The sequence below is a fragment of the Sander vitreus genome, chromosome 22 (assembly GCF_031162955.1).
Source record: "Sander vitreus isolate 19-12246 chromosome 22, sanVit1, whole genome shotgun sequence".
In the NCBI taxonomy this organism is placed as follows: Eukaryota; Metazoa; Chordata; class Actinopteri; order Perciformes; family Percidae; genus Sander; species Sander vitreus.
In genome coordinates, this window is record NC_135876.1 from 4,977,374 (window position 1) to 4,991,484 (window position 14,111).

General features: G+C 41.9%; 1 pseudogene; it reads right to left on the minus strand.

Annotated features, from left to right (window-relative positions):
* Window positions 1-1,215: 1,215 nt before the first annotated feature.
* Window positions 1,216-14,111, minus strand: part of LOC144537492 (uncharacterized) — a 35,816-nt pseudogene continuing 22,920 nt past the window's right edge.

Consider the following 14,111-nt stretch of genomic DNA (forward strand, 5'->3'; position numbering starts at 1 on the left):
GTAGATGTGAAAGAAATGCATAAAAGTTCTGCTAATTCAGCTATAATTCATATACATATATATCTTCGGAAACTGAAGAAAGAAAAAAATAAAATCCCCCATATGGGTCTGGGCCGGAATATGTGCATTTTATTAGTACAGGCAGGTGTGACTGTCCGTCCGTCCGTCTGTGTGTGTGTGTGTGTGTGTGTGTGTGTGTGTGTGTGTGTGTGTGTGTGTGTGTATCAGTTGCAAACAGTGGAGTTGAGTGTATTCTTGGCAGGCCAGAGTGTCAGGCAGCTCAGATAGGCAGTGACAGCTCACCTGCGGTGCAAAGGGCAGCGCTGGCCTGCAGGCAGACAGGGGGGGTGGCGATGACATGAACCCAGCATGACTCACCCACGTAGACACACACTGTGGGGGTTAAGACGATCGCATTACTTATTGCACAGCACAGGTGGGGGATGGAGGTGTTGGCGGTGGTGGGAACCATGGACGACGTGTATCGCCTTTGATGAAAAAGGATGGAAGGCTGGAGAGGAGAAGGGGGAGGAAGAAGCCCCAGTGGATAGAGATGGAAAGAGACAGGTCACCACTGAGAGGGGGACATTTAGAATATCAAGGGAAAGCTAAATCTAATATAATACACCTTTAGATATACAAAGGGCCCCTTCAATTCAACAGACGTGAATGTATGCTCTGTTTATGTGACCACAAACCAAAGGACACTTGTCCATATTTAAGAAGCAACTGTGAAGCCTCTATACAACAGTATAAAGTAACATTCCTTGGACAAAAAATAGTATGTGAGTGTTGCACTGAGAGCCATGTCTCTCAGTGTGACGTTCACTTTCACTGAGCTGTTCAAGGGCCTCCCAGATCTCCAGGTGTGTGTTTATCCAGGAGCCCCTACTGCTGGGCACTGTGGAGACCAAATGGCGCACACACGCGCACACACACACACACACACACACACACACACACACACACACACACACACACACACACACACACACACTACATCTTTTCTACATGTCACTTCCAAAAATCTCCCTTTTGGACACTGTATGCATGCACATGTTCAAAGGGTATACTTTTTCTTTTACTTTTTTACTTTTAGTTCTTATATTAGTACTTGTGTTATGATATTTGATTCTTTGTTCAGTGTGGTTTCACACATGCCTGACTGGTCAGAACAGCACGATGTTCTGCTGAGCACAATCCCGCTGATCCCCATCACAGCAGGAGCAGAAGGGCTGGATGGTTGGCAGCCACATGGAGAAAGAAGGAGGAGGAGGAGGAGGTAAAAGGAGCAAAACAGCAGGAAGGTTGAAGGAGAAGAGGAAGGAATAGGGAGATAAGAGCGGTTGGAGCAAAAGGAGAAGTTTTGGGTGGTGGAGGAGGAGGAGGGAGGTGGACGTGGGAGGCGGGAGAGGGGTGCAGGATCTTAAATAGCCATTTGTCCCTTCTGCTGCTTGGCAGGCCAGCAGCACTAATGAAGACTTCAAAGCGGACAGACTGTCCATCGCTGCTGGAGAGCAGAGGGCGAGAGAGGAAAACAAAGGAGTGGGAGGGTGATGATGAAACAAACTGGCCGAAGGCTCGGCTAGAGCCGAGCTGGTTTTGGACACATTGCTTTGTGCTTTCTGCTGGTAGCGTGTTCCCTGTGTCGGCTCTGTCAGGCAGATGTGAACGTGTACAACAAGCTTGAGTCATCAGAACATCAGTTTTACAGTGTAGAAGTACTCCCCTTGATGCCAAATATGACAGACTGTTTAAACAACTGTACATGGCTTTCAAAAGAGAATGCACCACTTCAAATGCTCATATGATATTAGACACTGTTGGTTGTTGATTTAATATAGGGGAGCTAGATGGCAGCTGTCAAATGTAATTTATTTGTTTGGTTAAAAAACATTGCAGAATGAATACATTACTTAACATTTATGACACAGTTGTTACATTGTACAGGTGCACCTTAAAGTGGCCACTGGGTGTATGTAGCCATGTGTGTAAATAGACCACAGAACATTATTTCAATCAGGAGAGACTTCGTTGCAGATATGCAAAGATTTATCGGATTTATGCATAATATGAAATGTACAGTCTTTGGAGATTAGACTCCATCGTTATGAAATTATGTTTTAAAGGGGCAAAAATATTCCCCCGATGGAGTCTAGACACTGGTGGTGGTGTGAGGGAGCCCGAAGACCGGACCGAGGAGCTGACGGGAGCGGTCTCCCGGAGGAGGACCCAGGGAGACGTGTGTGATGAACACTGGAGGTGGAAGGGGAAGAGGACGGTTGTGCTCTTTGCCTGAAATAACAACTTAGCAGCAGAGAGAAGACATGTTTAAAACAGGGATGTCATGCTGTGATTGGCTCGTGAAATTCATGACCGCTTCTGATTGGTTAAAAGAAAAGTGAACGCCTCTAACAGCTGTTCAGTTTTAGAAGAGAGAGAAAATTTATAAAGTTTAGAAGTCTTCCTGAAGGAATTTACCCTGTGCTTCATAAAACACTAAATTAGACTGACATATTTGATGAGGGTGATGTACTTGCTTAATTCTTGCACTTTTTGGGTGTGTTCACATGGTTGAATGCATTTATTGTTAGTCTTTGGATAAAAGCGTCAGCTAAATAAATGTAATGTAATGTAACATGTGAAATGATATTAAATTGTGATAAAACCACATGTGCATTACTTGTAAACGAATGCTCCTAATACATTTTGGATCATGGATGGACCATTGTGAATGAATAAAAAATTCTAATCATTTGCTCTCATTTTAAATAACAAAGTTATCATGAATGAAAGAAATCAAACACCTCGCCGAATTTAGATAGAAACTATTAAATGTTTTTTTTATTTTAATGATGGGTTTTTATTTGATAAGAGAAAGATGAGGTGTGATGCACTTTTCCTTCTAACTGTGAATGTGAGGGTGATGTGCTGCAGGGGGGAGGGGGGTAGATTGGAGTTATTTGGCCTGAGAGTCTCAGGGGCCTGATATGAGTCTATCTAATGAAACTGCCCATAGAGGAACCCCAGACAGCCATGGCAATAACTGTACATCTTGACTGTGGTCAGGGCTAATCGGTGGGAGGACTGGACCAGCTCAGCACAACAATCACTGTTAGGCGGAACAATAGAGAGGATATTGTAGGAAGATGCACAGAGCAATACCTACTGATTTCTTTTTTTATTCCACCTACTTAAAGGTCCCTATACAGACACGTTTTAAGTAGTGCTGTCAAACGATTAAAATATTTATTTTATGACATTAATGCGATTTAATCGCATTAAAGGACAATTCCGGCGCAAAATGAACCTAGGGGTTATTAACTGATGTGTACCTACTCTGTCGCTCTCTGGGACATGTTTTCATGCTAATTGAATGAGTTTGGAGCTTTAACGAGGCTACCGCGAACCGCTGGTTTGCTTACAATGCTAGTATTTGGGGCATGGGGACACTCAAATGAAATCACTATTTAATACCACTAAAAAGGCTCGAAATATCACCACACTTTAACGTTAGCATAATTAGGGTCTCTAAATGTGAACCGAAGCATTGACAACGTTGTAAGTGTACAGATAGTTTATTAAAAAGATAGATTATAAAGACAGTCGCGTTCATGTTTACTTGCGGGTAATACTGTCTATGGAGATTCCACGTTGCACGACGTTCGACTAGTCATGACTGGTTTCCAAGATGGCTCGCGCAAATAATTTAACAATTCTTGTAAAATAAAATATTCAATAAAATGTCCTACCTAAGCCAAGCAGAATTTTATTTTACTTTAATAGACAATATATTTAAAAGAAAATATGAAAAACAATGTAGAAGAGTTGATTACTAATGAATGACATTAGTGACCATTTGCCAGTTTTTGATCTATGATTTTAAGAAGGATAAAGATTGTATGGAGAATTCATGAGAATAGAACTAGAGGCAGAGCAATGTATATAAAAGATAAAATAATTAGTTGAATAATAATATTAGGATATGCAATAAGGAATATTATAACAACCAATATTAAGGGCATATGGAATATATTAATAACTTACATCTGTAACTGTTCATTCAAAATGCGCACATTTCCATGTGAAATGAAAACAGCTTAAGTGATCTCAGTTCTCTAAGACAGGGGTTCTCAACCTTTTGCAAGCTGGGCCCCCCCAAAGCTGGTTCATTGCCGTTGCCCCCCCGCCCCCTTCCCGGCGCCACCCCCAGTACACCACCTTGCATAGATAGATAGATAGATAGCTAGATAGATAGCCCTAGGCTAGGCTATTATTTTTAGGCCCACACTATTATTATTATTATTATTATTATTATTATTATTATTATTATTATTATTATTGTTATTGTTATTATCATCAGTAGCGGTAGGTAGGCCTATTATCATTACTAGGTGTAGCACCTCTGGTCCTAACCTGATTGGATAGATGAGACACTTACATCACTCTAGGACCTACAGGAGAATACACTTGGAATAAATGACTCACGAAGGGAGTAAGTGTTGGGTTAACAGTTGACAATTTTAATGCATGTCACCATGAACCAACATAAAAATTTACAGCATTCACAGACAATACTGTATGTATACCAAAATAAAATAGAGCTCTTAATTAAAATAATAAACAAAAGAATTAGGTCCCTTTGAGTTGGGTGTTCCAACTCTATTGCTCCTCTGTATTGAGGAGAAATGTTCAACCTCCAAGAGAGAGAGTTCAGTCTTGGGGGGAAATATCCGGATGCGAGTGTTCAATGTCAAGTTCTAATACTACTACCCGGGTAGGTTAGTGTGTTTCTTATCTGTGTCAGAATGAATGAATCTGCAAATCCAATTCCTCTTCATGGCTGGCCACACCATATCCAACACCGTCCACAGATCTGCTGGGCAAGGCTCGCCATCCTTCTGTTCGTCAGTGTTTCTGGTACTCAACAAAAAAACCAAAGACATTTATAACTTGACAGGGATTGTATCCAATAGATTCACAGCTCGCGACCTAATAAAAGAGCAACTTATCAACACCAAAACGATTTAATATTATGGATTAATCAAGGTTTTGGAACTGTTTCATGGCATTTTATATCAGGAAATGCTCCGTTCGCTTGTGCGCATCTGCTGTCTGCTCGTCTAGGTGTTGCTTTGAAAAGTGACCCCCCCCCCTCCCGCTACAAAAGTAGGCCTTCAGGTACCGCTCACTGCTTATTACAGTCACACTGTGCCAAACGCACTCTGCTGGAGAAACCATGTAACTGCATCTCTTAAACAACACACAAGGGTTTAGTAGCCCTATAGTTCATGTGGGTTACATAGGCTATTGTTATAATTGACAGTAGCACAAGACTTCTAATGTGAGCTTGCAGGCATTATTATTATTATTATTATTATTATTATTATTATTATTATTATTATTATTATGAGTAGTAGTAGGCCTATTATCATTACTAGGCTATTGCTATATAATTATATGAGGTTACATGCTTTATTGCTATTATTATTATTATTATTATTATTATTATTATTATTATTATCATCAGCAGGCCTATTATCATTAGTTAGGCTATTGCTATAATTAGGAATTGACACCAGACCTCTGATATGAATTTATGCTTTATTATTGTTATTATTACTAGGCTTAATAGTAGGCATATCATCTGCATTTTTTACAGAAGCTTGCAGGTAGGCAATGATAATGTGAGACCTGAACCAGGTATGCTTCATCATACCTTCGAAGCTTTTTTGCAGCTGGTGGTGCTTCGGTTTCCTCGTTGGTCCCTCTAGAAATCTCTCCATTTTTGTTTGGTTTTGAAATAATTTGGATATGGATTAGTTGTGTTTTCAATAAAGTTTAGGCTATGATGTGTGCGTGTGTGCAGCCTGGACTCGGAGTGGTGTGTGTCTCCTCTCTGCTCTGACTGCAGGCTGGGACTGCTGCGCGAGGCTACTGAGAGACTGACCGCCTGTGAGGGCTTTTGGACGGGGGAGGGGCTCACGGCAGCACCCGCTGCTCGTTGAGCACATACCTGCAGAGTGATACGTGCTTTTGAGTCTCCAAACACCAAAAAGTCTCCAATAACACCAGTAAAAGTCGCTAGATTTGTCGCTAGTGGCTTTTGACAAAAAAAGTCGCCAGGAGGATGATTTGTTTGTGTGTTAAGCTTGTTTTACAGTTCTGCGGAGGCTCCACGCAGAGCTTTCTCCGTAGCCTACGTAAGTGGCCTGATGCTTATACTTGTGCACTGGTGTGTGCGTCGAGCCGGCATGTGTGTGTGTGTGGGGAGTGTGTGGTAGAGGGAGAAGTGAGAGAGTGACGGCGATTAGTTCCGGAGCGAGTACTGACGGCATTAATGGAGTTATTACAATAAATAAGTTGTATAGCTAATGAAAAATATGCAGAGAGAGAGTTTTTATAGATTTAAAAGCATTTGAAACCATAGACCATGACATATTAAATAAAATGGAAAGATCAGAGGGGTTGTGTTGAACTGGTTGAAAAGCTTTGTAGGAAACCGGCAACAATTTGTGCAGATAGGTGACTACAAATCAACATGTTTGAATATGACTTGTGGAGTCCCACATGGGTCTGTATTAGGTCATCAATTATTTGTTCTGTCACAAAATGAAAAACGAGCACTGTAAAAGGTTTTGCCACAAACTCAAATGACAGGCTTCTCTCCTGTATAACTCACCTCTTCAGACCTAATAACTAGGGCGTTTCCATCCAAAATGCTGCCACACAAACAATTTACAAGTGGCGAGTAGTGTTGCGTACCATTTTTACCAGTACCGATACCAATACCTCTACCTGAAATTCAATGCCAGAAACAAACGGTACCTTTTTCCGGTACTTTCCCTCTGTAATAACAACAAAATATTTCAGTTCAAAATAATTCCATTAAGCGCCCCCCAACAAAATTTTAAAGAATTAGCCCCTGCTGTGCGTTTGACCTAGATGTATGAAATGCGGTATGCATATGCAATATGTCCAGACTTTGCAACAAAGCCTCTTGGAGCCATACCCTAAATCCAACAGGAAGTCAGCCATTTTGAATTTAGTTGCATTTTTTAAACCAATCATCGCTGCTTGCAGCTTTAATTAGGACCAGCGCGCCAGCAGCGGCGAAGACCCTATTGAAACTGAAGGAATTATTATTCTTTTCCAGGCAAATTAATTGCCTTTTTGAGGGGCTTAACATATTCAAAAACTCACCAAAATTGGCGGTCGCATCAAGCCTGGTGAAAAGTTCAGTATTTTTAGGGTTTCGGGAATAGGCGCACAGAAATGGCTCGCTAGCGCCCACTACAAAATTAAAAAAATTGAGCCCCTGCAGTACGTTTAATGTAGACTCACGAAACTTGGTACACATATGTAGGAACAGGAAGTCCGCGATTTTGAATTGAAAGTTCGAAATTAGTGTGATTTTGGCCATTTCCACATGTCGTACTTTAACAAACTCCTCCTAGAGATTTCATCCGATCAACTTCAAATTTGGTCTGTGCCATCATAAGACCTTAAAGATGAAAAGTTATTAAAAGAAAAACTTTTCATCACAGGGCATGGCTGTGGCGGGGTGGCCATTTTGTGCGTTTCGCCATTGAAACAGGAAGTGGGTGTAACTCAAGTGTACATTGTCCAATTGGCTCAAAACTTTTCATGATTCATAAGACTCTAACTCTGAGGACATTTACCAGACAAAATTGACTCAAAGTCATAGCGCCCCCTAGTGGGAACAGGAAGTAGGCCTAAAAGTCAAGGTGCTATACTTACAAACTCCTCCTAGAGATTTCATCCGATGGACTTCAAATTTGGTCTGTACCATCTCAACACCTTAAAGATGAAAAGTTATTAAAAGAAAACGGTGTGGGCGTGGCGTGGCGGCCATTTTGAGCATTTAGCGATGAACAAGAAAGTGGCTGTAACTACAGTGTACATTGTCATATCTGCTTGAAATTTCCCACAATCAACAAGAGTCCAGGCCTGAGGACATATGCAGGCCAATATTGACTTTTGGTCATAGCGCCCCCTGCTGGCAACAGGAAATCAGCCTTATATGACAAACATCATCCGATTAACATGAAACTTAGAATGTGTGGTCTACATGTGAAACTGAGCCGCCCTCTATACTTTAACCACGCCCACTTACTCCGGCCACGCCCCCTTTCATAACATTTGAACCATTTAAAGTATAGTCTTGTGTGAGGTCTCATTGAACTCAGCAGAGAGTTCCTTCTTCATTGGTCATGGTTTGGCCCGCCCCCTATGCTTAAGCCACGCCCCTTTCATAAATGCTGACCCATCTAAGGTAGAGTCTTTTGTGAGGTATCATTGAACTCAGTAGAGAGTTCCTTTTTAATTGGAGATGGTTTGACCCGCCCCCTATGCTTTAATCATGCCCCCTTTTATAACTGATGACGTGTTTGATGTAGACTATTGTGTGAGGTATCACTGAACTCAACAGAGAGTTCTGTTTCATGGTTTGGCCCACCCCCTATACTTTAGACACACCCCCTTTCACAGCTAATGAACTGTATGACGTAGAGTCTTGTGTGAGGTATCACTGAACTCAGCAGGGAGTTCCCTTTTCATTGGTGACGATTTGCAGTGTCTGAGTGCCGCGCAAATGCAGGGTCACAAGGAGCAGCGTATGCCAGTAACCCTGTTGCGTGCAGAGGTGCGAGGGCCCATCCAACGCTGCTTGCAGCTTTAATTGTTCTTGGTTTTATTAGTTAGTTAGTTAGCTTAGTTAACTTAAATATGGGTAATTCCTTTTTTTATTTATACTTTCTTGTGAGTAACTTTTGCTTTTTCGAAGGTCTCCAACTTACAAGGATGGCAGCTAAAGATATAACATCACATATCTTTCTGCTTTGTTGTAACAGAATACTAACACAAGCTTTTTTCTTACCTAATGGCATTGCAGAAGCAGTCAGATTTCTGTGCTTTGCTTTTCTTTTGTTCCATACCCAAAACCAAGACTGATTCAATTTGAGCAATCACGGATTCAAGGAGGCAAATTGCACACAGTTGCTCATTAGTCGGAAGTTTTTTAATTGCCAGTTTGGATGAACTTCTTTTAAGAGTTAAAAAGTGACTACTGACAGTTCCACCCACCCTTCACTCCGATCAAGGTTCCGAGCTGCTCTGAGAATCATTTTTCCCAACTTTTAGCAATGTGGTGGGTGCTGACAGGACCGGAGCAGCCTGCCTGACAGACAACAAGCTGCAGCGCGGCTTGCTGCATAATTTATGAAGGCAGATGTACAAGGCGGGTTATTAGCTCCCCATGCTACGCTGCTCCCTTGATTTACAGTTTAAGGAAGCGAGTATAACAAATAGAACTCATAAACAAATCAAACCGGTGACAAGTTTGTTTGTCTGTGGGTGAAAAGGTTGCAAAACGGAAGGAGACATGGAGAAGGGAAGAGAGAAGAAAAATACACAGCGGCCAATTAGTGGATGTTGAGGTGATTGTTAATGACGCAGAGGTACTCGGCATTCTGGGTGGGAGATGCATCACCCCTGCTACCTCTCATTATAGGAGATGGATCTCACAAGTTTGCAGTGGCTGGAGCTATTAGGCAACAAATAGGTGGCTATCATGCAGGACATGGGACCAAGACAGCTTCATCTTAATGAGAGCCTTTCTTATCCTTAATGCGCCTAACTAACCCTCCCTCTTTCTTATGTTTTCCCTCTCCCTCTTTCTCCCTCTGAGGATTTCATCCAGCTTTCCTCACCCCTCCCCTCTGTCCCCCTCTGCGGGCCCTGTGGTTTATGATGATGAAGCTCTGAGGGTAATATACATTTTAATGCTCCATAATGGGAGGGGATGGAGGGATGGCAGAGGAGGGAGAAAAGAAAACATGAGAAACAGTGGGTGGATTAGGAAAGGCCTCCTCTCTGAATGTCTCAGGTTTAAATTAATGAGGCTGAGCACACCACGATAAATTTAGCTTTTCATGTTTAATTATGCTATGACTGTGGTAGTTCAGTGAGGATAAATCACAGAATTATTATGCTCCTCACCCAATGTCTGTGTTGTTTTCTCCATTCTTTCTGGTTTTCTCCTCCCATCTATTTGTTGTTGTTGTTGTTGTTTATTCATAAGCGGATGCCTATCCTTAATAGTGCCGTGTGTACGAGAGGAAATAAGCAAAAGCAATAATATAAAATAAATAAATAAATAGCAAAACTCCCTCTGTGAGAGAGGTGGAGACAAATTGAAGAGAGGAAAAACAGGATCTCGAGGGAGAGGAAGAAGAAAAAGAGACTCTAGTCCCTTTCTCACTTGCACTGCAACCCTGAACTGCTCTAACATCACCTGGAGCAGCTGTATGTGAGAATGCAAATGTCTGAATCAGTTGGAGTGGACATTAAACGGTCTTTACCCCGCCAGCTCCTGAGTACAAAGTCTGAGTAATGTCCAACTGAGGCCATGTGTGAACAAAGCAGGTCACTGTCTAAAGAATTCACAGCGAGCAACTTGTCATGTTGATGACGTTTCTATCATGCCGCTGGTGCCAAACCGGAAGAAAACAAACATCCAAGGGTGAAGAAGAAGAAGAAGAAGAAGAAGAAGAAGAAGAAGAGGAAAAAGAAAAAGAAGAAGAAGAAGGGTGGTCTAAACGGAAACGCCTTACTGGAGAGATGACGAGATTCGGGAATGGTTGAATATATGGAGGAATGGGTCTGCTCATTAGGTGTTTAACCTGGTTTGCAAGTTTTTCGAATGAAAAGTATTATTATTTTCAACATGTGTTGAAAAGTAACCAAGTAAGTGTATTTATATATTTCAAGTACATTTGCCACAACATTCCTCACAGTAAAGACCAAAGCCACAGTCATTAAATACAGATATAGGAAGAGTAATTTGTTGATAGTGGTTAGCAAGACACGGAAGCGGTTGGCCATGATCCCAAATGCATTTTCCATAACTCTCCGAGTTCGTGACAGCCTGTAGTTGAAGATGCGCTGCTCTACAGTGAGTCTGCGGTTTGCATATGGTTTCAACAGGTAGTCTGTCAATGGAAACGCCTCATCTACCACAGTGCAGTATGGAGCCAGCTGGTCAGAACCTGGAAATAGTGCAGGGGCATCCACGAAACACTCCACCATCAGAAATTCTTCCATTACAGCCGACATCCACATACAGAAACCTGTACGAGCTGTCGACCAGTGCCATCAAGACAATGGAAAAGTTGTGTTTGTAGTTGTAGTATGTTGAACCAGTCCCTGGTGGGGGGGCGAATGTTTACGTGTTTCCCATCCAGAGCACCCAGGCAATTTGGGAAGTTCCTCTGAGACATGAATCCACTGGATACCTGCTGCCACTCATGCGCTGTGTCTGGGCACTGAAAACAAAAAAAATAACAAAAGTGAATACCAAATGCTGATCTGTTTATCTGGTTAGAAAAACAATAGCGTCAGAAAAAATAACAACATGCATGTTTGCAACAAAAGAAGGATACCAACAGCATGCAGATCGTATTGTACAGCTCAATGACTGATATATCACACATACCTTCAGATATTTCTCTCTTAAGACCTGGTAGATGGCGTCACAGGTTTCAGGAACGATTTGACGAATTGTGGAGACACCCATTTGAAACAGAAATGAAAGACTCTTGAAGCTTTCCCCTGCAATTATAAACGAAAACATGATTTTGTTAATTATATAGAAGAGCTCCTATACAGGGGTCCGTTTCAGGAAGGAGGTTTAACAAACTGAGTCTAACCCTGATCTCTGAGTTGATTTACCCTGAGATGGGAAGTTTTGGGATGGGAGTTTTCAGTTCCAGAACAGCTGATTTGAGTTGGTTCAATCAACTCAGAGTAGGTTCACTCAGAGTTAGGCAAGTGCACCACCACCATTAAAAGGCAGCATGAATGGAGCCATGATACTACGATTCACCATGGTAACAACCACAAACAAACTGGTCGGCGGAAATACTCATGCACACATACTGCGAGTTAGAACATGTATCTCGTTAAAAAAAAGCAACACAGCGGCTGCAGTAAAATAGCGAGAATTGGTGTGGGAGAAAATTGCTGCTCGAGTCAACGCCTAATATAGTGTATTAATTTCACATTTAATCACAGGTAACCTATAATATTACTGCTGAAAACTGGAATGGTAGTAGGCTACACCTATAATTTCATTTAGGTGCAATCCTGCAGGCAAAAAAGTAAACTACTACTAATCCCATTCTGATGTTGCAGCACCATCTTTAACAGAATTATGATTTACAATCATTTATTTCTTTTTAATGTCTCTTACTGGTTTGTGTCCAGGGAACTCTACAAAAACGTTTAAAAAACGTTTCAGAGCGAGGCACACTTTTCTGACGGCTCTGTATACAGTGGCTTTACTAATAAGCTCTGCATCACCAACGTTGTAAAGAAAACTGCCGTTTGCAAAAAAAATTAATGTGACACAAAGAATCTGCTGGGATGTAGAGCATGTCCACGATGGGTGACGTTATTGATATGAGGACGGATAAGGTTATGCAGGCTACATAACTGATAGACTGGGAAGAAAAACGATAACGCTCAAATAGGAAGTTATCTGGAAATTAAAATACATCTTTAGTCGGGGCCTCAATATCATCTCCCGACGTATGTTTAACTCCCTGAGAAGTAATACAGCTTCTTCATCAACGGGATCGTCGACAAAAGGAAATGCCATGTTCGGAACAAAAACGTTTTATAGTCTGCCTAACACGGTTAATAAACCAACCCTGTTTCCTGTTTTTTTATTCATGCAGATAACATGCGCCTGATACAGACTGAATGAATGAATGAATGAATGAAAGAGCGCTGTGTCAGAGGGAGGAGACTGGTAGAAACTCGAGGTTTATTGAAGAAAATCTGCTCCCGACCAGGTTAGGTTCACAGGCTCAGTTACCATAGTAACTAAAGCTTTCTGAAATGGGTTGGAGTTACCCCTCTCTCTCAGGTTTGATTAAGCTCCCTTTCTGAAACAGAAAACCCAGAGTTTCCCTCATCTCAGGGTTAACAAACTCAACCCTGCTGAGTTTTCACTAAACCTGCTTTCTGAAACGGACCGCAGGTTCTGAAAGAATAAAACAAACAAAGAGCTTACCTGTTGCAAGGAAGCGCAGTGTGGCCATCAGACGTTCACCGACAGATATACAATCACGGTAATTGGTGTTGCACCGCTGGATAATTGGCCTGACAAGTTCCTCCAACATGTGGAACTGGGCAGGAAAGAGCCGAGCTAAATTTTTTAAATCATCTGGCTCGTCCATCTCCAGTTCCCAATACAAATTCGAGATCCATGACTTCACCCACTTAATGCGGTTTCTCCTCATTTTTCGTCTGCGGCATCTTTCTTCTTCCACAAGAAGAAGCCCGAGAGCTGACAACGCCAGTATCTTCTTATTACTAGCTATCGTATTTTATTCCGTTCAGCGAGTAATGACAACAACGATCCTTCTTGACTACTATCAACAGTCTCTGATGAAAACAATGACTGACGACAGCGTGCTCTGTGTTTACTAGGTCTAGAGAGATGTTCCGTCATTTCCGGTTTTCATTTTTTGGGCGACAATACAGATTTGCGCCGCCTGCTGTTATGGAGACGTATAACGCCTCACACACGCGCAGAACGTACGCTCAAGTCAGCGTCGCTTCGGTGTGTTCCGAGGCACTTTTTGGACCTCAGGGAGCTGACTGATCAGTCCGACTGCCTTTTTTGCTGACGGTCGGCCGTTGGGTTGGTGTGTCAGGGCCTCAACAGGACGAGGAGCCATAGACTTGACAACTCTTGACAAAAAGAGGTGTTAGCAGTTCTGTGAGGCTGTTCTTAGGCACAATGGTGCTGGTTCACAATCCTAACTCAGTGTGTGAGCGTTTGCTAACTTTTGCTAATTATCACAAAACAAGATCATTAGTTCTGCAGGTGTTATAAAACAAAGTATTTGAATTAAAGTTTAGCCCTGATGATGGCGCTAGATACAAAGCCAGAGGATCACCAAGGCTATTACAATTCAACCCGAGGGAGACAATCCATTCAATAGTTGTTGAGACATTTCAATCAAACTACAAATGTTAATCTCATGGTGGCGTTAGGGGAAACAAATTATCAGTCATGAGGA